Source organism: Bactrocera tryoni, chromosome 2, assembly GCF_016617805.1.
Source record: "Bactrocera tryoni isolate S06 chromosome 2, CSIRO_BtryS06_freeze2, whole genome shotgun sequence".
NCBI classification, from domain to species: Eukaryota; Metazoa; Arthropoda; class Insecta; order Diptera; family Tephritidae; genus Bactrocera; species Bactrocera tryoni.
The window spans coordinates 61,492,603-61,507,944 of NC_052500.1; positions in this window are offsets into that span (position 1 = coordinate 61,492,603).

Genomic DNA, 15,342 nt, shown 5'->3' on the forward strand with positions numbered 1-15,342 from the left:
TTTTCCTTATTCCTGGGTTGTTGTTGTTGATTCCCTCGCTGTAGATGTGTGGATTCCTGGGTTGTATCCGTATTGTGTTTTGTTGTAGTTAGAGTTTGTACTTGACTTGTACTTTATATGGTAGTTGTTCACTTTGTTGTTAACTTAAAAGGAAAGAGTTTTGTGTTATTACTTGTTTAATTAAACTACACTTGTCTCCGTGTTCACTTGTATTTTATTTGTTGTGTTGCTCCGTGTTCACTTGGATTGCTTGTAGAAGATCTCACTTCGTGTTCGCTGCGTTGGCGGGATAATAATATGCCTTAAGGCAAAAAGCGCGGGAAAGTTATTCTCCTTTTGTTTTTCCTTCTTTTCTGTTGAGTGAAGTTGGGGCGGTTTATATTCCTCTGCATTACGCCTCTATTACTTTATGTAATTTGTGGGAGTAATGCAGAGGAGTATTTGTTTGAGTTAAACATCCCGGCCACCTTGCAGAATCTGCGAAATAATTGAGTATTAGTAGGGTAACATATTGATTGAAAAATTTGAGATTGATTGGAGTAATTATCAACAGTATACTTAGGGTTAGATGGTGCCAGTAAGGGTCCAGCCAAATGCTGTATTCTGCGCTACCACTGTACCATTATCGGGTTTGAATAGTCCACTTCTGATGATTTGAGGGTATATATCCGCTCCAATCTCCAACGATATCTCTTTGTTGCTGTGGAATTGAGGGTCAGCGAGAACTAAGTGTTCAAAGCGCATTTGCACATCGTCATAGATCTCGCTCATAGGGTTTTGGGTAAATTAGTGGGTAATTACTGCGTTACATTCCAGACAAAACTTTGTGTCATTATTTGAGCTTATTTTGATGCTACAAATACGATACGTGTTGAGGTATGTAATTGGCAGTTTTAATTTTTTAACGAGTTCGGCCGCTATATTTGTAATTTTTAGGGTAGGGTTCAAAATGGCTCGAACTTTGTACCATTCGCCATCGCATCTTAATCGGATCTTCAATGTGGGTACTAGGGTCTGCTTAGCCAGTAAGGATGGTAATCGGGTCTCTATCGCAAGTTGATGTTTCTCAACAACATTGGCATCGTTGGTCGGGTATAGCCTCGGATGTCCGTGTAGAGATGAATGATGTTTCCCATGGCAAGTGGAACATCGATTTTGCTTGTGCATCCTTCTGTCTTGTGCGACCTGGCTAAGCAATTAACGCAGTAGTGATGCTTTATTACTGCTTCGTATTTTTTTTGCTTATATTGTATGAAGAGTATGTAGCGCAAGTCACTAGACGGTGGTCTTTCTTGCATATTCCGCAAGCGACATGACGATGTGACGTGGGTTTTCTGTGATGTGAGATCGTTTTTCGGGTTGTGCGATCATCACATTCCTTTTCCTCACGAATAGTGGGAAGGGTCGACTTGAAACGCCGCATACGTCGTGACATCGTTTCGTCTTCCGAAATTGGCGTAATGCTACGGGTTGCGCTACAGGACCGGATGGTAATGGTCGAGCTCATACGACGAGGTTTGGGTGAGTTGGTGATTGTTGGGACTCATAGAACGAGGGTTTGGGTGGAGTTGGTGAGCTGTTAAGGGCCATTTCACTAAAAAGAAGAAAAACTTGTATGTTATTCTGTGTTTAATATCACAATTTTGTGATGGGGCGGGTTATTGTGCCTTGAAGCAGTTCAGATTCAACCACTCGTGTCTTATTGTCTAAGCCGGGGAAGACCTTTTTGTATTCGACCGAGCTTCCATTCGTTGGGTGAAATATTTTCGTTTCAACCCCATAACGACTAAGTCGTTAACTTCAACTTATTACGTTGTGGATATTTCCATTTGTATCGTTTGTGTAGCTCCTTAAAAGGTACTCTTCCTTCCATCTCTTGCAAATGTGCTGGTAGAGAGTATTTTTAGTTTCTGCCATCTGTTAACGATGCTTAAGTTTGCATCCTCTAAATTGGGTTCGAGCAGGGGTTAACAATGGGGTACCTATAAGGAAGTGTCCTGGAGTTAGAAGGTTCCAAGTTTGATGAGTCGTCGCTTATGGGAAGCTTTATTGGCCGAGAGTTTAAACAACTTTCAATGCGGGTCAAGAGGGTATGCAAATTCTTCAAACGTGAATTTTTGTAATTTTGCGATCTTTTTTTTAGGTGGGTTTTACCCCAGACTTTTTTTACGCCTATACTTCCCATAATCCCCCATATGTGGAGCTCTGGTGGGTTGAGTGCCATGAGATATTTTGATGGCTGTGGAGAGATACTAATTTGAGTTCGAAGTGTCTGTAATAATTCACGCCGATCTTTCATTAGCAACTGTGAAGCTCCTATAAAGTTGTTCCGTTGTCGGAATAAAGATTGGCAGGACATCCACGCCTCGAGAAGAAACAGGAGAATGCTGCTAGGAAGGCTTGTGTAGTGAGATCGCTAACGGGTTCCAGATGTAGTGCTTTAGTTGAGAAGCACACAAATACATACATATATCCTTTGGTGATTAGACATGCTCTCCCAGTGTAGTTTTTGATGTCGTAAGGTCCAGCAGAAGTCGATAGCAAAGTCGATACCATTATTTGGGTTTGTTAGAGCCTTGTTATGCATGATGCACGTTTTGCATTGATGAATTATTGTTTTAATCAGCATCTTTGCTTTGGGTATCCAGAATTCTGTCCTTAGGGATCGAAGAGCTAGCTGATTTCCGCCGTGTAACGTTGCTAAATGGGTAAATTGAGTTAGTAATTTTGATTTGACGACTATTATAGGGTAATAAGATAGGGTGACGCTCATTATATGATAGTGCTGCGGGATTGGTTAATCTTCCGTTACTTCGCATAACTCCTTTAAGGTCAATGAACGGATTTAAAGTCAATAATGAATTTTTCTTGTGTATTTGCGTTTTACGGGTCAAGGCATCATATTCTTCTCGGCAATGTGTTTTTTGGGTGTGAATAATTAACTTCATTCGGGCTGTTTTGAACTCTTCCGGGGTTATTTCGTGGCTTGAGTAATCAGTTTCTCGCCTCCTTGGTGAGGCATTTGCGCAAAACCTAAATAGGTAAGCGATAACGCGAATAGCTCTGGGGCATGAGGAAAACCTTTCGAGTATATCCTCTCGGGTGGTTATCGCAAACGTCTTAACGGGTTTGAATTCCACGGTAGTGTTGTACGTTTTCTCCGATGCTGGAAAATGCTCCTTTTCATTTTGTAGCCATTGGGGTCCATGCCACCAGATGTTGCAATTAAAGAGATCGGTGGGTGTACATCCTCGGCTTGCTAAGTCTGCGGGATTGTCTTGGCTTTCCACATGGTTTCAATTTTCGACTCCCACTTTTTCGGTGATTGCAGCTACTCGATGAGAAACGAAAGTGGTCCATGAACAGGGTGGTTTGTTTAACCAAGCAAGAACTATGGTTGAGTCAGTCCAAAAATAATTTTTATATTGGGTTAAGTGTAGTTGGGATAGGGTAGAGTTAACAAGGTTAGCTAATAGAACCGCTCCGCAGAGTTCCAATCTGGGTAGGGATACGGTTTTAATGGGAGCAACTCTTGTTTTTGAGACTAAAAGAGTTGTCCATATTTTGTGTCCAACTGAAACCCTTATATAAAGTGTCGCGGCATATGCTTTTTCTGAAGCATCAGAGAAACCTTGGAATTCGATGGTGGCTGTTGGATCAAAATGGGTCCATCTGGGTATTTCAATTTTGTTTATGTTTTCATAATCCTTTACGAAACTGTTCCATCGATGAAGGGTGAGGGGCTTCAGGCTTTCATCCCAGTCAGTTTTATCTAGCCATATTTGTGGCATAATTATTTTTGCCGTGCTTATTATTGGACTAAGCCAACCGGCTGGGTCAAACAATTTTGCTATGGCTGATAAAACTTCAGGTTTGGTGTGTGCGGGTTTTTTCTCCATTGGGTTGACGAGGAAGAAAAATGAATCCTTTTTAGAGTTCCATCGAATGCCCAGGGTTTTAGTGTTCTCGAGTTCCGAAAGGTTTAGTGTTTCCGTCTCTAAAAGATGATCCTGTGGAAGTCCTTTCAGAATGTGTGGATCATTGGAGGTCCATTTTCGCAGAGCGAATCCTGGGGTCTTCAGAGCGGAAATGAGTTAATCTCGTGTTGACTTTGCCGTGGTCAGGTCATGTGTTCCAGCTAAAACATCGTCTACATACATTTCCTGGCGAAGTATTTTAGCTGCTAATGGGTAGGTTTCTTCTACATCATCGGCTAGCTTCGTGAGGGTACGAAACGCTAGATACGGCGCACAATTTATGCTGAACGTGACTGTTTGCAATTCGAAGTCTTCTATTGTGTCTTCCGGTGACTTCCTAAATAGTATCCTTTGGAACCGAGTATGATTAGGGTCTACGGGTATTTGCCGGTACATTTTTTGAATCCGCATTAAAAACGAATTGGAAGAATCGCCAATTTGTGATCAGAATAACAAGGTATTTCTGTAAAGTAAGCCCGATATGTAAGACGTCTTTTAAGATTGTGTGATTTGACGTGGGGCAAGATGCATTAAATAGCACACGCAATTTCGTGGTTATACGGTCGGGTTTAATAACTGCGTGGTGTGGTAAGTGATATTGGGTCGCTTTAACAGAAGGGTTATATTCTACGTTCTTCATTTGTCCGAGTTCCAAATATTCCATGATTGCTTTGTCATATTCTGCCTTCACTTCGGGGTTTTTAAGTAAAGCTGGTTCATTTCTGAGGAATTGTGCCAATGCTATGTGCCTAGAGTATCTGATATCAATATTGTCGGGTTCTTTGAAGGTTAGGGTTACTATATAGGGCCCATCTGAATAACGAGGGTAGTTTTTTGGAAAATTTTCTCACAAATTTGGTCTGATTTGGAAACTACGGATTCCTTTGGGATTTCCTCCACCTCTCAAAAACGTGTGAGTAGATTCTCGGGGTTCACTTTATTGTGAAATGATACTATGGCGGAATTTTGGGAGGGTTGGGTTATGGCTCCGGATAATATCCATCCGAATTCTGGCTCTTGAGCTAAGAGTGAACCTAGTATGTTTCTCTTTACTCCATTGAGTAAAATACTTGGATAGATGTCACTACCGATAAGTATATCCACGGGTCTGGGTGGAATTGAGTGTCAAAAAGTGAATCCAAGATTTTTAAGACACTGCTTTGGATCTATGGGGTATGAGGGTAAATTATCAGTTCGGCTATTTAGTATAAATGCCTGTGCTGATAGCTTATAATTTGTGTTTAAGGGTGAGCACAGCGTGATTTCACAATAATTCAGTGGTGTTGCTGAAATTGCATTGTTTAGTCCGGTCACTTGGGCTGATACAGAGTGGGTGGGTATACCCAAGCTTCTTTGAAGTATTCGAGATATAAATGTGGCTTCCGATCCTGAATCAATAAGAGCTCTCGCGGAATATCGCTGGACATGTTGTTCTACTAGAATCATTGCAGTACCGAGTAATATCTGCTTCCTACTTGGGTTGGGTGGGTCTTGGGTTGATGATATAGTGGACTGTATAGTTGTAGTGTAGGCTTTCCGATTTGTATTTGTGCTTTGGGTGGGTAATGCGGTACTTGAATCGTTTTCAGGGCTCGAACTAGTGACGTTTGGCATTTCCGGAGTTGATTCAGGTCGAAAGCTGGATTCTCTGTGTATCAGAGTATTGTGTTTTTTGTGACACTTACGACACGAGAATTTACTCACACAGTTCTTGTAACTATGTGAAATAGCCAAGCAGTTATAGCAATAACCATATTTTTTGATTGTGGAGATACGTGTCTCTACATTCATTGCGAGAAATTTGGGACATTCTCGAATAGGGTGCTGCTTTTTGCAGAGCTTACAGCTTTCTGTATCTATATTTTGTTGGGTAAAGTTGAAATTAGTATTCCTTTGAGTATTAGAGGGTCTGGCGATTGGTGTTTCAGCCACGTTTGCATGAAAAGTGTTATATTTCTTTTCATCTGTTCTTTTTACTGTACCGGTGTGGAAAGGGGGTAATTTTGCTACTGAAGCTTTGAAATTTCCAACTGATTCGAGAGTTTTGTATTTGTGGGTTAAAAAACTGTTGAAATTTGACCACGTCGGTATATATGAATTATCTGCTTCATTGTATATTCAAAAGTTTCAAGGGTTTGTTTAGGTAGTTTTGAACTACAAAGATATATCAATATCGGATCCCAGCTATTTGCGTCAATCTCAAGGTTGTGTAAATTGGTTACAACGTTATTAACGGAACGTTGTAAGCTTTTTATAGCACAACCTGTTTCCTGAGTTACTTGGGGTAGGTTAAAAAGGGTCTTTAATTGAGTGTTTACCTGCAACCTTGGTCGACTAAATTTTTCCCGGCAAGTATGAAATAATCATTTGTTAAGGGTGCGTTTTGAATAACCTCTCTTGCTTCTCCTCGGGTCTTCTGAGTAAGGTGAAAGAGTCTTTCAACATTACTAATCCTTGGGTTACGGATATACAGGGCTGTAAACATATCCCGAATGGTGGGCCAAGTTGTGTAATCTCCGTAAAAGATGTCGGTGTCGCATGGTGGAAAGTGAACTGCAGGAGCGAAATCCATCATTGTGCCTTCTGAAGTCCTCTCCTTAATGGGTTGGTGCACCTGTGTTTTACGCGTATCTACATCTTCGTTGATGGAAGCTAAGCAAGAGAGGTACATTTGATAACTTTTTTGGTATTTTTCTTTCACTTTAAAGAAATCGATGGTTTCAAGACTTTCGCGAGAGATTCTTCTAATCGTATCGTATGAGCGCTTTGCTTTTTCATAAAGCGAATTTAGTTCGACCCTTTTTATTTCTAGGGTATAGACCGATTCATCTTCACTTTGGGTCTGAAGATGGTCTTCCACGAATTCAATTAAATCCGTTGTTGTAATTTTGAAATCTTCCATTTCCATTTTTGGGTAAGATATATTTGATATTTGGGTTGAATGAGAAAAATAAATCGCGTAGAGTTACGAAAATTTAAGAAAACAAACTTTAAAAACTTTTTGTATAGTGCTGTATTTATTTTAAAAATTTCAAATTAATTTTGTCGCTTTTATCTCGATGGTGTCCGATTGTTAATATTTATATGAAATTATTAAATTTCCGATGATTCGTAGAAAAAAATCGATAAATTAAACTTTGCAGGGTTTTGTATTTTTTCCTACTGGGTCACCTCTTTAATTTCCTACTGGGTATTTGTCTTTTGACGTGCTGTTCCCTTGGGCGGACACTCACCGTCAGTCAACTTTTGTCCGCCCATGAGAGGTGTCCGCTCAATGGAGTGGGTAGCTATTTTATAAATTTTTAATTTTATTATGTCCTTAATACTCACCACTTTCAGATTTAAATGCAAAACAATTCATATAACATTGTTCAAACAGGAATTTATGTATGTATTATGTACTTTAAAAATTCATATAAATTTCATGTAAATTCACATGAAGTAATATATAAAAAATATAAATATTAAATTCATTGCTTGCTGTAATTGTAGACTGGCTTAAGTTTTTTTGCTTTTTTAAAAGAAAATTGTTTTGCAGACGGCTTTCCAAATTTTGCAAAATTTCCGAATGCAATAAGGGCGTCGCTACAAAATCTTTTTAAATTTGAAACGGCAGTCAATGCGGTTTCGTTTGAGAAAATTTCATTTCTTTCTTCGGTAGTACTCTCATTATCAGTACTATTATCGTCAATAGTTTCTATGGTTTCGCCAATTATAACGTCTAACTCGAAGTCTGAGCTTTCGATCCATGCATTATTATCTATTTGGACAAAGTCATCCGGATTTGAATGAGTACACTCTCCAAGGGCTTTTGATAATTCAAAAATCGAAGCCAGCGTTGATAACGGCAAGTCATCTTCGGTATCGAATTCAGGAGCCAGATTTCTATTTTTGTAAAATCCTGCTTTTGGAAGCAATTTTTTACGGTTTGCGGTTGAACATTTGCCCAGGCTTCTTTTATGAAATGTATTGCCTCTAAAACGTTTATATTTTTTTTTGGCGAACCAGTCTATGCTTACCAAAATATTTTAACCTGAGAGTTTCGGTAGTGAATTTTAAAATTTTGAATAATTCCTTGATCCAAAGGCTGGCAAACTGAAGTGGTGTTACTAAGCAGAAATAGTATTTTAACATTTTTCAAACTCATATCTCGAGGGTGGGATGCTGCGTTGTCTAAAAACAAAAGTACTTTTCTGTTTTCCAACTCCATTTTTTGGTCGAGTTCTTTCAACCACTGTGTCATCACTTCACGCGTCATCCATGCTTTCTTAATGGACTGCCAATTTACTGGAAGCTTTTTTAAATCTATTGAAGCAAACGCTCTCGGTCGTGCAGCTTTCCCTATGACAAGGGGTTTTTCTTTTTCCCCTGCCATATTTGCACAAAGCAAGATAGTCAACCTTTCTTTCGATAGTTTACCTCCACGGCATACTTCATTTTTAAGAGCCAATGTTTTGTTTGGCAAAGCTCTGAAAAAAGGCCTGTCTCGTCCGCATTGTAGACATCCCTAGGGCTATAACCAATCAGAAATGATGGTAGTTTATCTAAAAATTGCTGCACATCTTGCATATCAACAGCAGCACTTTCACCACAAATGTATTTGAATGTTATATTATGACGGCCCCGCCATTTTTGTAGCCAACCGTTAGAAACCACAAAAACATTAATCCCCAGCTTTCGGGCAATTTCTCTTGCCTTTTCTTGGATTATTGGTCCAGATATTGGAATGTTTTGGCTTCGTGCCTTATTGAACCACTCTAAACACATTTCATCAACTTTTTTTCCATCGATTTTCATGAATGACCTTTTTGATTCGACATTGCTCCCAGACATCCATTTTGTTCGAATTTCTTCTTTATTTTTAATAACCAGCGCAGCCTGCGTTTTTCCAATTTTGAACCTGATAACAAAAATTGGGCACATTTTCAATAACGTATTCCAACAGGAACTCAGTGTGTTTATAATTATGTTGCAAAAATATGTGAAACAGGAAAATAATACTAAATTTTGTAGTACTAAACGATTGTACTTGATTTAAAAAAATTTTTTCACACAAAAAAAATTTTTTAAATAATTTTTGCACGACTTTAATATTAAATCTTACCTTTCGGCCAATGCGCGGACAGACAAATTGTTTTCCTCACTAACGTTGATTAATTAAATTTTTTCTTTTAAGCTCAGGTTTGACCTCGCCATCTTACGCATTATGTACATAAATGTTTACGCAATCACTAAACGCAATTCACTGAACAAAAAACCTAAGCATGCCTTCCTTACTTGTGTTCGTTGCTCTTCATCTAAGGCTTCTTTCATTTTTGGAACGAAGTTCCTTACATATTTTTTGGCGTAAGAAAAACGTTAGGCTGTTCACGGTAAGGTGGTTATCGGGTTATGTGCTTATTAGATTAAAAATAACCTCTATGCTCCGTGAGCACCCTATGTTGTATGGTTATTTCCTTATGTTTACACAAACAGCTGTTCATTGTTTACAATTTTAGTTCAATGAAATTTGATTTCGGCTTCCGTCCATTTTTTCACCTCCTTTTCTCGCCCGCGCTTTCGTGTTTCTGTAGACACTAAAGTTAGAGTATAAATAAATGACAAATTGTACTTTGTGATTCTTATTTACTTTTGATAATTATTGATGCTTTTCCTTACTTTTTATTTCGGTTTTAATTTGCTGATTGTAAACAAAAACCAGCTGTTAATAGCAGATTTTCCAATAAGAAAATCTAAATGGAAATGCCATTCGCTTAGTTTTATTTATTTTTTGTGCTGCCATTTAGTAAAATTCCAACGACTTTCTAACACTGGAAATAAGCAAATAACCACATAATCTGTAAACAAGGGCCTAGTTTGGTCAACTTTGGTTATTTTGTCATACCGCATTTTGTTGTTGTTCACTTAATCAAATAATCACATAACCCGATAACCACCTTATCGTGAACAGCCTAATTACATTGAATTCGGGGAGTCCCCTTTTTTCATTTGTTATAATCTGTTTATACATACGCCATACAAACATTCTCATATTTTGTCCGCTTACGAGGGGTTCGCGTCCGCCCAAAAGAGGTTTTTGATTGATTTGTTATGAAAACAGAAGTCAATGTCCGTCGATAAGAGCTTCGTGTCCGCTTAGTAGAGGGGTTTCGTCCAACTTTGTAGCAATGAACTGTCCGCGTCCGGCCAAGAGAGTGTCCGCCTAAGGAAGGGCGATTTGTTCTGAAAATTGTACTTAAAACTTGGTGCATGAAAAAATGTCCGTCCAAGGGAGGTGTCCGTCTAATAGAGGTGTCCGTTAGGAGAGGTTTCTCTGTATATTTATTATTGCCACTCTCTCGTCTCCCTGGTAAGGCATATGGTAGGTATGTATATATAATAAAATAGTGCAAATCAATTTTTGTCAACCCAATAAAACAAATAAATTATGCTTAAGTGTTCTACAGAAGGAATTTAACATATGGTATTGTTATTTTTTTTTAGCAAACATGATTTGTACTTTTATATTATATAGAAAAAATATGGGTCACTTACAGTTTTCCGCTTTTTGTTAATTTCGTTTTGTTTTGTATGGGTTACTCGTTTGGGTATTTGTTGATTTAGCTTACGGGCTTTTTGTTTGCTGGGTGCACTCTTTTAACTTTCAGGTTGGGTTGTGGGATTCCAACGATGATGTTGTTGTTAATTCCCACGAAGACTTTTTCTTTTAATTATCGCGGCTCGATAGGACCAAAATTGTCGGGGTATGTCGACGGATGGGGCCGATTGCGTTTAATTAAAAGATATTTAGTTTAGTTTTAACGTTATAAATTTCACTTTAATATATATTAGGGTATATATGTACTAGGATATTTCACTTTAACATGTATCAGGGTATATACATATATATAAATGTGTGTGTGTGTAATCAATAATGATTAAGTGGGTTACTTGGAGATATAAATATGTAATTCTATGTTAATTTAACTTATTAATGTAACCTGTTTCGAGTTCAATTTTCCTTATTCCTGGGTTGTGTTGCCAATTCTATCTCTGTAGATGTGTGTGGATTCCTGGGTTTGTATCCATTGTGCTTAGTGTTGTAGAAGAGTTTGTACTTGGCTTGAAACTTTATATGAGTAGTTGTTCACTTTGTTTAATACCAAAATGGAAAGAGTTTTGTTTTATCACTTGTTTAATTAAACTTCACTTGTCTCCGTGCTCGCTTGTATTTTATTTGTTGTGTTGCTCCGTGTTCACTTGGATTGTTTGTACTTGATTGCGTTGGCGGGATAATAATATGCCCTTTTGGTAAATGCGCGGGAAAATCGTCTTCTTTTTTGTCTTTCCTTCTTCGCCTGTTGCGTGAAGTTGGGGCGGTTGATATTCCTCTGCATTACGCCTCTATTACTTTATGTAATTTGTGGGAGTAATGCAGAGGAGTATTTGTTTTAAGGTTAAACAGTGTGTAACTTTGGTTTAATTTTTCGGCAGGAATTATATAATTTATGAATATATTCTGTTTTATTATTTTTAAATTCTTGTTTTAAAATTTCCATTTTACAATTTACAAATTTGATTATATAGTTATTTTTTAATACAATTTTTCTGTCATCGCAGTTTTGTTTTATTACATCATTTTTTGCATTTCTTATTAATATTGTGTCATCGCTTATTTCTTGTATTGATGTTTTGTTATTATATTTAAATTCGCAAGTATTTGAAAATATGCAGCTTTTGCTCAATTTTAGATTTTTAAATGCTTTATTTTCTACATAATCAAAATATTTTTCGCCAATTTTTATAACGAATTTTTCTTTTTCAATAATTTTTAATTTATTTCTATTTGGCATTAGGGTTATTAATTGAATCTTAGTTTGAAAAAATGATCTTGGTATCTGAATTGCAAATATTATTGTATCGTTTCTGTATACTACTACTCCTACTTTTGATAATTTTAGTTTGTAAAAATCAAACTCGTATTTTTCAATTTCTTCCCTAGTTAACATACTTGGATGTACCATATTGTATTTAGCGCCGCTATATTATTTTGTATTTCTTGAACTTTACTTTCTATGAATTTTAGTTTATTCATTTCATCATTATACAAAATTTTACTTTCAATTCTATTTTCCTCTTTGTTTATTATATTTAAAGTTTCTTTTATTTGTTTCCTATCTGATTCTATAGTTCCTTTTAATAAGTTTAGTGATCTATTTAAATGTTCATTAATTACTATTTGTTTATTTAAATTTACAATGGCATTATGGCCATTTTCTTCAATAATTTTTAAATGGTTCAAAATGTCTTGTCTGTCATCATCATCCATGACTCCAAACATCCATTTATATGCTATTCCTCCTATATTTATCAAGCCTCTTTTATTTCTCTTTTTGATATTCGGTGTTATTGATGTGATTTTTGCTTTTATATTTTTTATTTCATCAAACAAAATTTCTTTATTTTCAATATTAAGTTTTTCAATATTTTCTTTAACCTGATCAACTATGTCTGCTATCTTGTTCGGATTTATAATATGTATAACTGTACTTATTTCGTTAACTATTTCTATGTCCGCTGTTTGTATAATTGTATACCCCGCATCTTCTATTATTGGTGTAATTTGCAAAAGTGTTGTCACCAATGATATGATTATTGTTAAAAAAATAATTATTATCGTCATCTGTAAAAGTAAAAATGTATAACCGTTTTAGGTTTTGATTTAAAAAAACTTAAATTGGATTTTAGTCGCCTCTTACGACAGGCATCTCTTACCATGGGTATATTCTAGAAAGACCCCTTACCCACTGGGGTAAAAAAAATCATGTATATATATGTAGAAAAAAAAAAATTAAATGTTATTATCTCCATTAAATGCCCTTAGACTGAATGAATCGTCATCATCCTCATTTGGATTTTCTATGTTTGCTAATTTCATTGGTCTTTTTATATTTGCCGGATGGACGTTTTGTAAGGGAAATATTCTGAAATATGGTTGATCCTTATGCCGTACTCTTTTGTAGTTTTTAATTGGTCCTGTTTGTCTGTTTTCTATATATTCTTCTCTGTTTTGATTTAATTTGGCTATTGTTTTCTGTTTTACTGTATTTATTCTATCTTGTAATATGGATGGACAAATGTTTTCTTTGGCGTCCCTTGGAGAACATTTGATAGTTGAGTGGTACCTATCGTTATAGTTGCATATAACAATTTGTATCCTCATTTCTGTTGAAAGACTAGAGTCCTCAATTCCTGTTAGTTTTTCCAACAAGGTTGAGTGCAGTCTCTCAATGTCTGCATTTCCTGTATGGCTATTTGGTTTTGTGTGATGGACTTCTACATTTTCGGCATTTAAATATTTTATTAATTGTTCTGCTCTATCATTCATAAATCTCTGAAAAGTAGCTGGGGCATTTTTCAACCCGAAAGGCATTCGGACGTATTCATATAGTCCTGCCGGAGTGACAAAAGCTGTTTTCTGGATGTCCCTTTCTGCCATTAAAATCTGATGGTAACCTTTTGCTAGATCTATGGTGCTAAAGTACTGTGCTTTGCCCAATTTATCTAAGATTCCTTCGATATTCGGTAGAGGATACTTATCGCCTACAGTCAATTGGTTTAACCTCCTATAATCAACCACTAGCCTGAATTTTTGTATTCCTGAATTATCTATCTTTTTCGGTATTATAAGAGCTATATCTACTGTGACTTTTTTTAATTAGATAAGTTTATTGAAATGCTTTAATAATTTTTTCGATTTCCTTTTTCTCATTTGATTTTAAATGATCAAGGTTGATGTTTTTTACTTCACTTATATCTAATGAATAAACTTGCTCTTGCATAGTTTTCATATAGAATGGAAGATTCACACCATTTTTCAAAATTATTGTCATTTTTTCGATATATAGATAAGTTTATTGAAATGCTTTAATAATTTTTCGATTTCCTTTTTCTCATTTGATTTTAAATGATCAAGGTTGATGTTCTTTACTTCACTTATATCTAATGAATAAACTTGCTCTTGCATAGTTTTCATATAGAATGGAAGATTCACACCATTTTTCAAAATTATTGTCATTTTTTCGATATCAATGGTTTTAACATTTTTTAAAACGGAAATCATTTCCTATTAACAAATCATATAACTAGATATTTTCATTATACTTATGGTTGAACCTGAGTCGACCAAAGCATACAATTTTTTCTCAAAAAATGTTAATATTATTACAATTCCTTCAAAGGGAGATACATCTCTTAAGTTTCTCTCGATTCTTTGCCTAATTGTAAGTTGATTTATTGCTGCATTTTGTGCAGCTATCTGTGTTAACGATGCTAAGCATCGAGTTAGCATTTCTATTTGCTCTGCCATATTTTTTATTTTTATTATTGTTATTGTTATTATTATTTTTTTTTATTTTATTTTTGCAACAAAAATTATATAACAATTGCAACTCTGTTGGCTTTTTTCTTTTCTCGTTAGTTCGTTTCTTTTCCTAACGGTATTGGTTTTGAATTGATTGAAACATTTAGTGAGTATAATTTCTGCGTTGACTTTTTGTTTTTTTTTTACAAAGAAAGTAATGGCTTCAAATAAAACTACTACTTAAATTACTAAATTATTAGTTGAATATTATTTTACCTTGCTGTTGGTGCTGCTGTTGCTGTTGTTTTGTTGTTACTGTTACTGGCGTAGTTGTTGTTGTTAATGTTATTGTTGTTGCTTTTGTTAATGTTGTTGTTGTTGCTGCTGCTGATGCTGCATTTGTGAATGTTGTTGTTGTTGCTTTCGTTAATGTTGTTGTTGTTGCTGCTGATGTTGCTTTTGTATGGCACTTACAAATATCTCTGGTACACAATTACATATATTTTTTATAAAATTATTTTATAGTTCACGTTTTGTTTTTTTTTTTGTTTTTACTTCAACAAATTATGCGAAATTGTATATGCTTTACACAAATATGGCGCCTTAAAAAATTAGTTTTTTCTTTTATATTTATTTTTTTTTTTGTGCAACTTTCATTTATTTAGCAAAGTTTATTAATAATTTATTTTCAATTTATTTATTTAGCGTATTTTTTATAGTTTAATTTACTTCATAATATTTCATTTATTTAGTAAAAGTTTGAGAATACTTTTGCTTTCAACGCACTAAAATTGTTACGATGTATAGTAGAAAAATGGGGAACACCAAATTACCGACTGCGCCAATTACGATATAATAACACTCCGGTTTACCGTACTGAGCGGCTTGCCGTCCAGTTTATTAATCATCATTTTATTCTTTACCAAAAATCTTATTTCCTAAATTTACCTGAAACCTTTATAAAAATCTTACTTGCTAAATTTACCTGAAGCCGTTGTGCTGACTTGACATTCCTCAGCATCA